We start from the raw sequence: 14,168 nt of genomic DNA, 5'->3' as shown, positions 1-14,168 counted from the left end.
AGTCAAAAAAGAATTATAGTGAGTCTGTTTGGAATAATAAATGTCAGGAACTTCTCGCTAAAAAACTGTGAGAGAGGAGTTTGTAACCAAGCAATAGAAGGGGAAAAACCAACCAACCAAAAAAATCTTTACAGCAGCTTCCAGAGTCAGCTCACACATTTTACTGCAAGAACAGCTTTTGTCCCAGCCTCTGCCCAAGGAAGGGGTTGTGGGCGCACAGCAGAGAAGGACAAAGCAGAAACTCCTCCATTCACATCACACCTGAGCCCTGTGCACAGCACACAGGTTGCCCTGTCCCAGCTGCAGGTGGGAGAGCTCCTGTTGCACAACATGCTGGGGATAATCTCCAGCACCATCAGCCTGCAGTGCCTGTCCTCATCCCCTGCTCAGCAGCTGCTGTGGCTTCTGTCTGCCACATCAAAGGAGAGCTTATTCCAACCATTCCAACCCTCAGGAAGCTGGGATCAGCCTGCTCTGGGATGGAGCTCAGAGTCCCCCCAGCCAGAGCTGCAGCTGAGCCCTGCTGGCCTCAGGACAAGAGCAAACCAGCTTCCAAAGGCAGAGCACCTCCTTATTCTCTGTTTCTGCACCCCTGGTTCCAAGCAATGCTTTTGGTCCCCTACACGGATAGAACAACCTCCACTCCTCCCTGCAGATCAAGCTCCAGCAGCAAAATTCACAATTTCAAGAGCTCACCCCTGTCAGTGAGTGGAGCAGGGTGGGCAGCACAGAATAGGGCACAACACACAGAACCTGCAGGCAAATCCTGCCAGCTCCAACAAGTGAGGGCACTGCCTGAATTGCTTCTGTCACAACGAGCCCCAGTCCTGGTCAGGACCAAAAAGAAGGCAAAACCAGAGCAAATAAATCACTGGAATAATAATTAAAATAACATAGCTCTAAAAACAATGCACAGAATCTCCTCTACCAGGATTCACACTCTATTTCAAGCTGCAGCCTATTCAGTGATCAACCCAAACACCTGTTTCTCTGACACTGCAAACCACTGCATCATTTTATTTAGGACAACAAAAGATAACTCTTACCTCTCCAGTACCAGAGGTCACCTTTTCCTTTCCTCCATGCAGTGTTCTCAAGAGAAGCAGGCTGTGACATCAAGGGAGTGCCAGCATTTTGTCCTTCCAGGGAAAAGAGAACTTGCTCCTTTCTGAAGTCACCAAAGGCCACAAGACCTTTCCCCTCCTTAGGGCAAACTCTGGCCCCTCTAACCAAGCCCCAGAACCAAGCTCCCAGCTCAGCCTCAGTGACTGACTGGTTCAAAACCCTACAATCCAGTCCTTTCTGGGAACTTCTGATTTTCACCTCATTTGGTGATAATTTACCCATCAGTTTCTCAATTAGGAGGCACAATTAGGTTGTCTCTCCCCCATGTGCTCTGGCTCAAGCATGGAGCAGCCTCTCCCTGCCCCTCTCCCAGGCTCCCACCCCAAGGACATCACTAATTAGCAATCAGCCATGCTGCTGATCACCTTCACCTCGAGGGTTATGGTCTCACACAGCCTGTCTGGCCACCAGAAGCCACCCACACACCTGGCCCCTCTGCAAGGGGACTTTCCACCCTCCATCACAGTGGGGACCGGGCAGAACCTGCCCCTGCCCTGCCTCCCTCTCCCTGCCCACAGAATCAGGGGGTCCAAGCAGCTTCTGGGCTGGTTTACGAGTCCAGCCAGGCAGTGGGGAGGGAGTTCCCAGTGAAATCACTGCTTCCATGGAAAGCCTGGGGTAACAAAGGTAGATTTTTCACATCTCATGGCTCATTTCAGCAAGGATTGCTCCCAAAACAATCCTTGGGGGGCCCAACATCTGCAGAGGGGTTGGGAGCCCTGCCCACGTGTGTGGGTGTGCAGGCATGGTCTCAATGCCCAAGGCTGCACACAAGGAGGTTTGGGGGAGGCACAGACACCTTTTCCCCCTCACATGTGCCTTGCCAAAGCCATTTCTGGCTGTGCTAGCTGTCCCCAGCCTGTGTCAGCCTCCCAAGCACTGCTGCATCTTGCTCAGAGCCGCAGCTCGGGTGATCAGCACCCCTTTCATGTGGTCTTTGTTCCCTCTGCATCTGGGTCCCACATTTAGGAATCCAGCCCTTGGCAGTGCAGCAGGGATTGGGTGACAGTCACTTAACTGGTTGTTTTCCAGTGCCCCATCTCTGCAGAGAGATTTCCTTCAGTTCAGATGGATGGGCAGCACACCCCACACCTGCACAGGGGGTGTTTAACAGGGGGCTGTGAGTCTAAGGACTGCAGCAAAACACACCCTGTACTAACACAACTCTTACTATAAACTAACTGATTTACACATCAGAGAATTTCAGAGCCTACTCTGGCAAAAGTTCCTATATTGAATATTGATAATTTCCACTCTCATTTTAACAAGACATAACTCAGTATGACTGGAATGAGCTGGACCTGGAGTCTTGATTTCTGTTTCACATCATCCACTGCATAACTCTGTGCAGGAGGCCTCGCCCATCATTGCCACAGTTTCCCCATCCATAAAATTTTAATTTTGCAGAATTTTGGAAGGCATGGCTGTGATGGGGTGGGCTGTGAAGGACAGAAAGCACTGCATGCAGGGGGCAGGGGTTGGGGTGAGGAGTCTGGAGTGAGCACAGTGAGCAGACAGGAATGAGGGCAGCCAGACTGCCTGGAATGGGTCACCTCCAAAGCTGGGAATTCTCACACCAAGCCAAAAAATCGGGAAGAGTTTGGCCCCCATCCACCTGTCCTCATGCAGGCAGTGCAGGGGCCTCTCTGATGCTTTGTCCAATGGAAAATTTATCCTCTGCAGATATTTGTGATGTGTCACATCTCTCAGGCTGCTGCACACACAGATCTGCCAGCTGAGGGTTTTATGGGCCCCGCAGGGAGGGCAGCAGAGTGAGCTGATCCCATCGCCATGGAGAAATAATTAAGAGGTTTTGTTGAGTAAGGCTTGGAAAACAAAAAGTGGAAATGACTAAGGGTCTTAATTGAAATGTATTTCAAATTTACAGTTTCATCAATAATTTCCTTTTTCTCCACTGAGAAACACCTCTGGAATAATAATTAAAAAAGCTCTATGAAAAAAGGTGTTGTATAAATAACATACAGATGTCAGACATGGGGGAGAATTATTTTAGGTTTAAACTTGCAGCACAGTTTGAAGGAAGGCTGTGTGAAGAATTTTAAAATATACATACATTTTTATTAGAACTTAATGTTTGCCATTTTTCAGTCTGTTCCTCATAAAAAGAGCAAATTTGAGCTTCTCTGGGGCTGTGGTTTCCATAAGCCAGGTTTAAGTGTAGGCACAAGACAATCCCTACAAGGGGAGGGAGCTGGATCTGGGAAAGGCTCTTGCAAACTAGTTTAAAAACAAAATGTGTATTTGTCAGACTGTAGGGATGGATGAAGATTTTTAGCTCATGAGCTGTTTAATTCATCCAGAGAAAATAGTGGCCCAGAAAGTTGGGAATTGTGGGGATCCCTGCTGGCACAGCCCTGAGGATGGAGCTGGAGTACCTGGCAGATTCAGGATAGCTAAAGGATGGCTAAAGAGGTTGTGGGGTGCTGCTGGGGACATCTGGGGACCCATGGGACTTCTCTGTGCCTCCTTCCTGAGTTTGCACTTGGGCAGACCCAACCCATCCACGTGGATCCTCTGCTCTGCAGCTCACGTTTCCCAAAGAAAGTTGAGGCTCCTTTGAAAGCTCATCTTGTTTTCCCTAATTCAATCCGGAAAAGAGTCGTATTAATACCAACAGATACTGCCCACACACAAATCAGAAAAATTAAAGGGCATTGCAAAAGTGCCTGTTTCCAGTGGTCAGATTGGCTGCAGACGGAAGCAATTGGAGCTGCATTAAAACTAACAGGCTGTAATTGTCCAGAGGCATTGTCTCACAGTGCAACACTTCTCTTTGGCTCTTCACAGAGATTTCTTGGAATTTTTTCAATCGCTTTTCTGCTTGAAGTATATGCTGCATTTCAGATCTTTCCTTTTCATGTCACAAGAGAATGAGCTAAAAGTTCATCAACAGCCTATGGCAACATCTCAGTGGAGAAAGTTGAAGTCATTTCTTAATGCCATTTCTTATTAGCTATCATCATTGTGTAAATGCTGCAAGTACAAGAGCGCAGGAGGTCTGCTGTTAATCATTATGAACCTTGGTTTCTCCCTGCCTAGCAGTTAAACCTTCAGAATCATTTCATTTCTTTAAAATATACAGAAAACTGGCTTCTCCCAGACCCTTGGGTGTTCCAGTGAATAATACCGTGGACTCAGTTCCCAACCAGCTTTCTGTAGTTAGTTAGTCAGATAGATCTTCTATTTAAAGATAAGTTCCATCCCACCCTTCTGCAATCTGGTTATGATTACTGGTTACTGCCACCCGCAGACTGATAAACTTATAACAGCTGCATTGCAGGAAATCACCTCCAATTCAACCCTGATGTTGTAGGGATGTCTTTAGTTAGCTTAAATAGGCTTTTAACATTCATTTTTTTGTGTGCAAAACACCTATCATTAATTTTGACTCGAGAGATCAAACAGTTAACAATGTGTTGATCCTAGCTTACTTTTAAGTGATGTATTGTATCATTTCTGAGAGTTATGAGGGGTTGATATTTTCTTTTACTAATGCATCAAAGTCGATAAGTGAGCGGGGCAAACCCGCGTCCTGGGAAAGGAAGCTATTAACAGCTCTGCTCGGAAGGTTCTGAGGGCCACATTGCGTCATAGCCCTCCAGTTTATTGAATGTTAACTCTTTTTTTTTTCCCCCCTAACCAAAGGAAATGAGTTTCTATAATCCTCTGCTTTGAGCTGCATCCTCAGTGGGGTAATGAAAAATGACCCACGCCATCCGATAGCGCGCTGCTTTGCACACAATAGATCTTCACAAGGGCAGGCACAATGCTGCTCCAGCTCCAGCTCTTTCTCCTTGTTGAAACACACAATGAATTTATTTATTGCTGATCTAAAAGGCACTCGAACAGAACGGGCACAGCGGGGGAATCGCCCGAGTTTAACTTGGCATGGTAAGAAAGCAGCCCCAGAGAAAATGACCAATGTGCAGGCTTGGGAGAGCAGAACGTTTTTATAAGGAGGTTCTTGAAATGGTGGGTTCGTGCACATGCAGAGAGCAAGGCAAATTGGTTCCACCAACAAGGCATCTGCTTCCTTGAAAACTTTTTTTTTTTTGGCAGAATTTGTATGCGAGTTGGGCATGTTGAGTGATTTATGGGGCCATTAAACATACACTAAATCAATCTCTATTAGGGGAAAAAAAAAAAAAAAGCACCATGTACTTAAAAAAGGCCCTGGAGCGAGATTGCTGAACCCAAGGTCTGATGTTGTGAGGCAGAATGGTCACTGGCAATTTGGAGATGTAACATGAACTCAGTCAGTCAATTTGGATATGATAGTTCTTAATGTTCCACGAATCCAGCAAAATGTGTATCCAATTAACTACTACTAAAGGACCTTACTTATAAAATAATACTTTCGTGGTCAGGTTGCACTTTTTCCACTCATTTCTGCACACAGTTCAGGTTGCACATTTTGTGTGTTTGATTAATACAGACAAACATCCATTTTGGGCTGGCTGCTCCTGGCAGGGCTGGGCAGAGAAGAGGCTTTGTCCCCATCATCACAGATTTAGGGAAGGATTTTCTGCTGGAACTAAGCAGCAAGAATTAAAGCAGGACGTTGTCCTTTGCTGAGGGATCTCTTCAACAGGAAGACCCAAGTGCTGGAAACACTGAGCTGGCAAAGCCCTCAGCTGTTTACTCAGCGCTGTTTTGAAGCTGAAAAAATTCGTAGGTGGCACAAACATGGCCTTCAGTGCATAGGAAAAACATCCTGCTCAGAAAACACATCTGAGTTATTTAAAGGACATGTGCAAAATGTATGCATCCCAAAACAGCCCCTTTTCCAATGTAATTTCATTTTAAGACCGTGCAGTGGGCAGACTTTCACAAATTCAGGCAAAACAAGGTTTTATGAACTCCCCTCTGGATTGCCTATGCAAACAAGCATAACGTTCACATGGAAACAGGCCAAAAGTGTTTTGTGAATAGAGCATTAAGATATTTTCTTCTTGACTTGGTAAGGGATGGAAAATCTGTAGCAAAGCCCTACAGCTTGTCAGAGGAAATTCTCCTGTGCACGTGTGTGCACACACACGTAAGGGCAGGAGAGTGACATGTAAAGTTTCTGACATGCCACAAGATGGGATGGGGGAATCAGGAATGCTCTGTGAATCCAAGAGCATTTCTCACCCAAGTTTATGCCCTGCTTTTCTCCAGTATTGTTTTCAGTTAATTTTTTTTCTTATTTCAAAATGAAAACATTTGGAGTGTGAAATGTTTGAGTTTCAAAAATGAATAAATGACTTTGTTTAAAAACTAAAGAAAAAGAAGCAATCCAAAGTTCTCAGGAGAATGAAAAGGCAAAGGAATGAGATTGTGACAGAAGCTGACATGGATACAAGAGAGGACATGGAAGTGATGAGGCTTTGACTTGCACTAGAGCCCTGTTCCTCCACAAGGAACCCTTGAGCTCCATCACAGCCCAGCAGCTTAGGGATCATCTGGGAGAGGTGTCTGGAACAGAGAATCAATTTTTTTTGTGGAAAAGAGGCAATGGGGTTTAAGTTTTGGATCCCACTCTCATGGCTCTGGGGTTCAAGGGCAGTGACAGCTGAAGACACAATTAATGTAACAAATGTAAACCAGGTAATTATTTTTGTGATACAGCCTAATTGCAAGGAGAACTGGATTTCTCTGAGTACAGAGAGATCATATGCAGTGTTTTCTAGTATTTTGGCAATCCAGTGCACACTCATGAGTCTCACATTCCCAGAAAATCCAGAAGTAGATCTCTCTAAAGCCCAGGAAAACTAACAGCAACAAGATTTGATAAAAGACACCCCAGACAGGTCAGTGGATTATAGAGATGTACAAGAGGGTTCTCCCCAAACTGCAGCATTTTGCAGCAGCCCTTGCTCAGAGCACACACTGGATGGGGACAGAAGCCTGGGGTGTCCTTGTCTTGGGGACCCTGCCCTGCTTGGAGCCACCACCTGCAGCTCCAGGATCTCCTTGCACCCAAACTTTGCTGCCACTGCATTCAGCTGTCCTGGGACATTGCTCATCAAACCATAATTTTTCCCTCTCCTGCTTGCACAGTCAGTGAAATACCCAAACTTGCCTTGCACATTCTCCTTGGCTTTCCTCCTCTTTTTTTCATTTGCATTAAAAAGAAGCAAAACAAAGCTTCTCCCCCCCAACCCAAAACAAACCCCTTTTCTTCCTTTCTTTCACTGCAAAAGAAAAAACAAAATAAACAAAGAAACAACTGCCTTCCCTCCTCCCTCCTCAAACCCTCGGGGGCAGTGTGGAGGTAGAATGCCCTTTCTAATTTCATTGCCAGTGCTGTTGATATATAGGGTAATTTTATCTTAACAACCTGTAACAAAGGATAAGACAGTAGTCGTCCTGCATTCCAGACAGTAGGAGATGTTTACTCACTCTCCCAGCAGACTCTCTCATCATTCATCCAGACTTTATTGGGATGCCAGGAAATGGGAAACCTATAATTTGAGAAAATGTATCACACAGAGAAACTTCTTCTGTTTGGTAAATAAAAGGTAGCTGAGGATCTGAGGTTAATCTGCTTTTTAAAAAACTGTTCTCACCAGTTTTCACATTTCTTCCCCAAACTTTACTTTGAGCTAAACCTTTGCAGAGTGTGGTACTGAGGAAAAACATCAGTGGGCACCTCAGGAAGGACTGGGATGTGTCCTAACCCCAGGGCTCTGGAATCCTCTGCTGTTTTTTGAGGCCGTGCTGCCAGCAGTGGCTCAGAGCACGGGATGTGTCTGTGGCAGGGATGGTTTTGTCTTTATCTCTGGAGGCATCACACTGTCCATGCTGGAAACACTCTGAGCAATCTCCTGTGGGGCCAAGAGCAGGGGAAGGGAGAGAGAAGAAAGCACATATTCTGCAGCAAACATTCTTAGGGGTTTTTGCTCCTTAAGTGACTTTCACATGAGTGTTTATTCCTGTTTACGTAGCTCGACATGAATGCCTGGCTTTGATTTGAGGACAAACTGCCCCATAAACTCATGAATGTCTGAATTCAACCTTCACCTTTCCCCCCTAACCTTCACTCTTGCTTTCCCCTTCATAATTGGTGACATTCTCACAGCCAAATTTAATAAAATACGTGTTACTGAGAGTGAACTAGACTGTGAGCAGAGATGGAGGCGGGGAGGGATGGTGTGTGATGCTGCTCAGTGCAGGGCAGAAAACTCCTGCTAAAACCAAGGGCCTGGACAGAATTCCTGCTGTTCAGGACCAAGATTCCCAGTGGGCAGAAAACCATTAGCAGATGAACGAGCCCAGTCCTCCTCTAGCCATCACCCACAACTTGGCTTCTCCCTCTGACAAGTCAAACAAATGACCAAATTCATAAATTCCTTGTTCCCTAAGAGCCATTCCTATTGATCAGGGCTCCACCCAAATTCATCAATTCCAGGTTCCCTAAGTGCCATTCCTATTGATCAGGGCTCCACCCAAATTCACCAATTCCAGGTTCTCTCCAAGTGCCATTCCTATGGATCACGGTGTCGCCCTGATTTTTTAAGATTTTCTAAGCCATTTGGTGTTGACATTCTTGCAGACAACTTTCTCACACACTTTCTGTAAATAACTCATTGTTTTGCATTCTTTTATGGAGGAGGAGAAATCTGATGGACTCTTGGTTTGTCCAGTGTCATTGGAGAGGTGGCACTGTCACCCTCCAATCCACTGCCACTTTTGGAAAACTATAAATGTCGGTGTCAGAAAATAAACTTCCTTTTTTTCTTCTTCACCTTGAGAGCAGCGGTGTGAGCTTGTGTTCTTTCGTGTCCTATAGTGAAATCAGAGCTCCACTCAAATTCATCAATTCCAGGTTCCCCAAGTGCCATTCTTATGGATCAGGGCTCCACCCCAATTCATCAATTCCAGGTTCCCTAAGTGCCATTCATATGGATCAGGGCTCCATCAAATTCATCAATTCCAAGTTCCCTAAGTGCCATTGCTATGGATCAGGGCGCCATCCAAATTCATCAATTCATCAATTCCAGTTTCCCCAAGTCCTATTCCTATGGATCAAGGCTCCACACAAATTGATCAATTCCAGGTCACCCAAGCACCATTCCTGTGGATCAAGGCTCCACACAAATTGATCAATTCCAGGTTCCCCAAGTGTCATTCCTATGGATCAAGGCTCCACACAAATTGATCAATTCCAGGTTACCCAAGCACCATTCCTGTGGATCAAGGCTCCACACAAATTGATCAATTCCAGGTTCCCCAAGTGTCATTCCTATGGATCAAGGCTCCACACAAATTGATCAATTCCAGGTTCCCCAAGCACCATTGCTATGGATCAGGCTCCTGCCATGCCTCCCATCCATGCTGGCTGTGTGGGAGCTGATCAGCCTCTCCAGGCACAGCAGGCTGGCCTGGAAGGAAGCAGTCACCCCTCCTGGATGCCCATCAAAGAAAGCTCTCTCCTTCAGCTGTGCTCAGCCCCTGTGCCCTGCAGTTGGCAGCCAGGAGCAGGGCTGGCTCTGGCATCCCCTGACAGCAGCTGTGTGGGCTGCACCGGCTGCAGCTCCGCTCACATTTGGGCCCTGTGGTTTTGAGGCTTCTCACCCCACCACAGATTCCCAAGGAGTGTGGTCGTTGTCATCTTCCAAGTAGCCATTAAAAGCAGAGTTGAAGTCAGGGTTATGCTGCACCACAAACCTTTGAAGAGCTCTGTGTGCTCTGCAGAGCAAACCCAAAGGCAGCTGATGTTCTCTGCTGGGCCCAATCCACCTCTGTGGGAGCTCCACCTCATCCTGGGGAGGGACTGCAGGGTGAATCTGCTCAGCCCTGTGGTCATTAAAGGCCTCTCACACTTGGTCATATCTGATCATAGCTGTTAACTGCATGGCACAGAAAAGAGATTTTTTCTCTCACTTTATACACATGAAGTCCACTTGGAAATGGACTCAGCAGCTGCAGCTCGCTGGAGGCAGTAATGGATGGAGGTAATTTACCCTGTATATTTTTTTTTTACCCTGAAAGGAAATTTAGTTTTTAAATGCAGTCATTGTGGAGTAAGAAGAGAAGGAGGAGGGAACTGAGAGAGGATAAGAGGCGTGCCTTTAATGACAGGAAAAGAAAAAATCTGTGAGCTCAAGCTCAAGCTAATGCAGCTTCCAAACTCAAATAGATGTCACCATGGTGACAAAGCCTCAGACTTCATAAATTTTTTCCTCTTCCCGTTTGTGGTGAGCTCTGGTACCCTGTTAAATACATCCAAAGCCTTTTAAAGACTCATTGGAAGCATCTGATCCAGTAGAAGATTTCCTCATAATAACATTCATTAGATATGGGGAGAAACCACATCTCAAGCTGCCTTCCTGTCTCTGAACACCAAAGACATGAACTTTGGAGTTAAAATTCAATGCCTGTACGAGGCTCACTTGTATAAATATGATTTCCAGCCCAAAGATTCCAGGGGGGAGGCCTGTGGTAGGGTAAAAATCCCAAAGATTCACCTCAAGATCTGTTAATCAAAACCCAGGGACTATACATGTGTCTGTAAATAATATTTGATTTAATTCCAATCCAATGATGAACTGGAACTTGAATCAGGCTGGTTTGCACAGCCCCAGCCCATTTAACCTTCCCAGACAGATTTAGTTCATCACACACATGTCCTTACAGCTCAGGCAAAGCACATCCAGAGCCACCACCAGCTCAGGACTGTTTGGAGACCAGTGTGAAACCTCCTGGCAATCACTGCAGACAGCAGCAAACAATAAAATAAAACCAGCATTTCATCACCTGACCTGAAAGATCTCTAAATGCATCTGATGCTCCCCAAACTTGAGACTCACAGCAGGTTCTTCTGTGAAATCCAAGCAGTTTTGGGCCCCAGTGTTGACCAGATATGCCTCACTCAGCATTTGCCAGCTACAAAAATGTCACGGGCCTGAATATTTCAGGATTTACAGCTGCAGAAAACTCTCCAGTGTCACCTTTCTCCCCTTTTATGGCTCAGCCATAATCTTAAATTCAGCTGAATACAAAGAGCTGCCTGTAGACAGCTAATCCTAAAGACAGAGCTTTGTGTGAAACTTGGAGGGAGAAAAAGAAGGAAAAAAGAAAGAAATCACTGAGAGGGATTGGCAGGAAAGACAAATATTTCTGGCTAATTTTTGCTGGTATTCTCCTACCCTGGTGTGGGGCTGAAGTGAGAGGCTCCTCTTTGGCCCATTCTCACACCACAGCAGCAAATTCAGCAGGCAGCAAAGCCCAGAGGGTGGGAGGGGATGGCGGGGCTGGGGAGGAGCAGCAGCCTCTGCTGTCACACGGGTGAGGATTATCCTGGGATCAGCACTGAAACCCGCGCTGATAATGCTGAGCTAATGCTGATAATTACACGGCAAAGCCAGCCTGTAACCCAAGTCCTAATTGCAGTTAAAGAGCTCTTCTGGCCTGCAGGGAGGTGCTGGATTTGGGTACTCCTTGGGAAGATGAGTGGTCCTGGCTGTCCCAGGCACTGGGCGCCTGCTCCCATCTCCGAGCAATACCTGCCCAAGCTGCTCACATTTTGCACAATTCCCAGCTGTGCTGACCTTTATTTGCACAGGCTGTGATCCCATTCTTTGGCAGAGCAGCCTGAGGTGCATCAGGTCCCTCCACCTTTTGGCCCTGGTCTTTCCACCAGGGTCAGCAGAGTGATTCCAAGTACTTGGAAGTCACCTCACATTTTCTCTGCTGTGCCTTTCCTAAACACAGAAATGTGTCCTCAGGCACCAATGGATCCCCACAGGGATTGGGAGGCAGAGGAATAAATTTAACCTTAAAAAATAATTCTGTAACCACCACTGAATTTCACACAGTGGCAAAACCCCTCCCTAAATAGAGACCATCCTGCACAGGGGAAGTCAGTGACCCCCATTCCAGCTTGGGAAACCACCAAACACGGGGTATTTCCATAAAAGATTCACTGCATATTCTTCCTGCCTGCATGGAATTGTCTCCCCACATTGCTGCTCACCTACATCAGGAATGAAAATGTGAAGGATCCTGAAAACAAGCTAAAACAGTTGAAAGCTAGATAAATACTTAAACAATAAATAGCATTTTTCTCTCCTATTGTATTACTACAATGTGTTTGTATATAAACAAAAACGGGGTTTATATGTTTTTTTCACTTCATGTGTTAACCACTCAGCAATAGGCTCAATTTTTGGTATTATTATGGGAATTAGGAATGTCACCCACATTAAGGATGCTGAGGAGAAAGCAGAACTGCCCTGGTGCTGCCTGGCTTTACCTCACAGTGTGTGCAGGAGCTCTGGATGGGCAGCCAGGGAGAATTGCCAGGGGAGCAGGAATCCCTCCCTGCCCAGCCCTCACACTCTCCTGGACCCCAGGGACACCCAGGATCAGCTCCAGGATGCTCCAATCTCCTTTTGATGCTCACAACTCCATTCTGCAACCACTGCCCAGGACAGCTTGTGAAACCAAAGAGGGATGATCCAGCTTTTATTGGGAGAGGTTTTACCCTCTGCCAGCTGCAGGATGCTGTTTTACAGTCTGTACAGCCTCTTTGATATCTGACACAAGCTGCTGGCTGGCTGCTTACCTGCTGAAACTGTTTGGGTTTGTCCTGGTTCTTTCTTGTCTGCATATGGTTTGTGTCTAGGTATACTTTGCTAATCTCTCATGGCATTTTTTAAGTAGCCCAACTGCTTTTGCCCATGCTATTTTTGGTATGCTGAGTCTAATTGCAATGAAAAGAATCTAAGTGAAAAACATATTCCCTACTTTAGTTATGATCAGCTCTTTAACACAGAATTTAAAATATTAACATCACATCACACTCTCTACAATCATTATAAAAGTGCTTCTCAAAGTGCAAATGAGTGTTTTGTTACAATATTTATCTAAAAGTATCAAAGTAATACACAAATCTGAGATTAAAACCTTTGAGGCAGAATCTGCAAATTTTATAATGTTATATAATTGGATAATATTAAATTAATAACAAAAACCAGCACATTTCAATATCCTTCCACAAAAAAAAAGTAATTGTATCCCCATGCTAAATACAAGGACCTGAGACACAGTACCAGATTCCCAGGAAATAAATGCTTTACCCAGGAGGCAGCTGAGCGGGGCTCATTTATATCCCCTGGGAATGGGCACTGATTAAAACACTTGGTCAATGCTACAGGACAGAGAGGAAACAGGAAAAGATTTTCAGTGCTGCTTTTGTGATTTATCCATCACACAACGTTTCCTCACTTTGCATGGAGATGAGAAATGACCTCAGAAGTGAAATATATAATTAATTTTTAGTGTGGCTTCAGTTTCTCTGAAGGGATCAGCCTTGCTTCCACACAGGTGCCACAGAGCCTCAACTCCCCTCATCTCACCCCTGTCCAGGTGGGATCTGTGCAAAGGACGTTAATTCTGGCTGAGGAGAGGCTGTGGAAGGGCCTGTGGAATGTGCCAGGGGGACAGGCTGGGGACAGCTCACCCCAGCGCCACTGCAGGAGCCCTGCTGAGCCCTGGCCTCAGGAAATCCTGATCTCCAGGAATAAAACTCTCTTTCATCTTATGGGCCAGTGGTTTAAGCTGAGGGGACCGCATAATCCTGTTTTTCTGTGGGGATGTTTGCAACCCAGAGAAAATGTGTAATCCTGCTGCAATCAGTCCAAAACTCCTGGAGGAGAATCAAGGGATGCTGTTATTTGTTATTCCCAACAGACAGCTGAAGGAGAACCTCAACAGCTCCCACTCCTGCTCCTCCTTACATCACCTCTAATTTCAGAAATCAAGCAGGAATAAGCGTTCAGACTCCTTATTGTTGTGATCTAAGTTTCTTCCTCAGTCTTTATCTCTGTTGAACACTTCCAAACCAAAATTGCTTATTGTGATTGCCAGAACTAGACCTAAATTACAGACAGAGAAAATTTGGGGCACCAGAATTCCCCTCTTGATGAGGAATCATTGTGAGTGGAAGGAGGAAGAAGCTGCCATTTCTGCCCCTCACATGGACCATCTCACTGGGTAATGCCAGAAGCTGCTCTGCTGAGGTAAAATCATCTCAC

Source organism: Zonotrichia leucophrys, chromosome 20 (assembly GCF_028769735.1).
Source record: "Zonotrichia leucophrys gambelii isolate GWCS_2022_RI chromosome 20, RI_Zleu_2.0, whole genome shotgun sequence".
Taxonomy (NCBI): Eukaryota; Metazoa; Chordata; class Aves; order Passeriformes; family Passerellidae; genus Zonotrichia; species Zonotrichia leucophrys.
The sequence above is the reverse complement of the archived record's forward strand: the minus strand, read 5'-3'. Positions refer to the sequence as shown.